This window comes from Aegilops tauschii, chromosome 5, assembly GCF_002575655.3.
Source record: "Aegilops tauschii subsp. strangulata cultivar AL8/78 chromosome 5, Aet v6.0, whole genome shotgun sequence".
Classification (NCBI taxonomy): Eukaryota; Viridiplantae; Streptophyta; class Magnoliopsida; order Poales; family Poaceae; genus Aegilops; species Aegilops tauschii.
In genome coordinates this window covers 499,249,388-499,251,802 of record NC_053039.3, presented here as the reverse complement: position 1 = coordinate 499,251,802, position 2,415 = coordinate 499,249,388, and the positions used below count along the sequence as shown (strand labels likewise).

At 46.0% G+C, this 2,415-nt stretch overlaps 1 long non-coding RNA gene across 1 annotated transcript; it reads right to left on the bottom strand.

Moving 5' to 3' along the window:
- Nucleotides 1-987: 987 nt before the first annotated feature.
- Nucleotides 988-1,871, bottom strand: LOC141022442 (uncharacterized). The gene is made up of 2 exons (XR_012183751.1): nt 1,492-1,871; nt 988-1,403 (listed from the first exon to the last, which is right to left on the bottom strand). It is a non-coding gene; the product is annotated as an uncharacterized lncRNA (long non-coding RNA).
- Nucleotides 1,872-2,415: the final 544 nt, after the last annotated feature.

The following is a 2,415-nucleotide window of genomic DNA, read 5'->3' as shown; positions in this document are numbered from 1 at the left end:
GTTTCTGAACAGACGTTTCAACCGTGGTATTATAGGAGCATATCACCTTCGCAGGAACCCTCTTCCTGGGGGGCTCGCCGTCAACATCACCAGGATCATCTCGTCTGATCTTATACCGCAATGCACCGCATACCGGGCATGCGTTCAGATCCTTGTACGCACCGCGGTAGAGGATGCAGTCATTAGGGCATGCATATATCTTCTGCACCTCCAATCCTAGAGGGCATACGACCTTCTTTGCTGCGTATGTACTGTCGGGCAATTCGTTATCCTTTGGAAGCTTCTTTTCTTCAATATTTTCAATAGCTTCTCAAATCCTTTGTCAGGCACAGCATTCTCTGCCTTCCACTACAGCAATTCCAGTACGGTACCGAGCTTTGTGTTGCCATCTTCGCAATTGGGGTACAACCCTTTTTTGTGATCCTCTAACATGCGATCGAACTTCAGCTTCTCCTTTTGACTTTCGCATTGCGTCCTTGCATCGACAATGACCCGGCGGAGATCATCATCATCGGGCACTGGTTCCTCTTCATCTTCAGCAGCTTCCCCCCTTGCAGCATCATTGGGCACATCGTCTGGTTCCTCTTGATCTTCAGCAGCTTTCCCTGTTGCAGCATCACCGTATTCAGGGGGCACATAGTTGTCATCGTCCTCTTCTTCTTCGCCGTCTTCCATCATAACCCCCATTTCTCCGTGCCTCGTCCAAACATTATAGTGTGGCATGAAACCCTTGTAAAGCAGGTGGGCATGAAGGATTTTCCGGTCAGAGTAAGACTTCGTATTCCCACATGTAGGGCATGGACAACACATAAAACCATTCTGCTTGTTTGCCTCAGCCACTTCGAGAAAATCATGCACGCCCTTAATGTACTCGGAGGTGTGTCTGTCACCGTACATCCATTGCCGGTTCATCTGCGTGCATTATATATAATTAAGTGTGTCAAAAACCATTACAGAACATCATGAATAGATAATTAAGTGACCAAATTAATAAAAGTTCATCATCACATTAGAACCAAAGTACATACATAGTTCTCATCTAACAACATATATATAGCTCTCCAGAGCATATAATTAATTAAACCATACATTGAAACTATGTAAAACATTTCAATGCGAAAACAAATGCGATCATAATCGCAACCAAGGTAACAATTGATCCAACGGCATAATGATACCAAGCCTCGGTATGAATGGCATATTTTCTAATCTTTCTAATCTTCAAGCGCATTGCATCCATCTTGATCTTGTGATCATCGACGACATCCGCAACATGCAACTCCAATATCATCTTCTCCTCCTCAATTTTTTTTTATTTTTTCCTTCAAGTAATTGTTTTCTTCTTCAACTAAATTTAACCTCTCGACAATAGGGTCGGTTAGAATTTCCGGTTCAACCACCTCCTAGATAAATAAAATCTATGTCACGCTGGTCGGTATATTTGTCATAAACAATAAATGAATCAAATAGTTATAAAAAGATAATATATACCACATCCGAATCATAGACAGGACGAGGGCCGACGGGGGCGGATACCAAAACCATCGCACTATGTAATAAGAAGGAATAAAATAGTAAGAAAATTAGACAAGTATCTATCTAAAGTAAGAATTTTTTTCTTTCAAAAAGAAGATAAGAACAAGAGGCTCAACACGGTGTTGCCGGCGACGAGATCGGCGCGGGCGGTCGACGGCGGTGAAGACGGGAATGGGACGTGACGGGCCGCTAAACCTAGACAAATCTCGAGGAAAATGGAGCTCGGAGGTCGAGTTTCGAGAGGAGAAAGATTAACTAGTGTGGCTCGGGCATTTCATCGAACACCTCATGTGCATAGGAGGTGAGCTAGAGCACCACAAAGCCCTCCCCTCGCCGGCCAGAGAAAAACAGAGCACTGGAGTGCTCTGCTCGCGGGCGAGGGGTATATATAGGCACCTCATTGGTCCCGGTTTGTGGCATGAACCGGGAGTAAAGGGGGCGCATTGGTCCCGGTTCGTGGCACCAACCGGGACTAAAGGGGGGGCATTGGTCCCGGTTGGTGCCACGAACCGGTACGCATGCCCCCCTTTAGTCCCGGTTGGTGGCACCAACCGGGACCAAAGGCCTTGTGCTGCCCCGCGTCAAAAGTTTAGTCCCACCTCGCTAGTTGAGAGAACTCGAGAGTGGTTTATAAGCGCTGCTGCGCCCACCCTCTCGAGCTCCTCTCAACTGCAGGCTTTCGGGCCTAACCGTTCTCTTTGCCTGTAGGGCCTACTGGGCCTTCTGCGGGCCTGAATCCTGGCCCATGGATGAGTTTCAAGTCGTATTCAGGCCGTGGTGGCCCAGTAGGTGGCATAATTTTTTTCCCTGTTTTTTGTTTTCTCTTTTGCTTTATTTATTTTGTTTTGTTTCTACTTACAACAAAAAACTTATTTATTT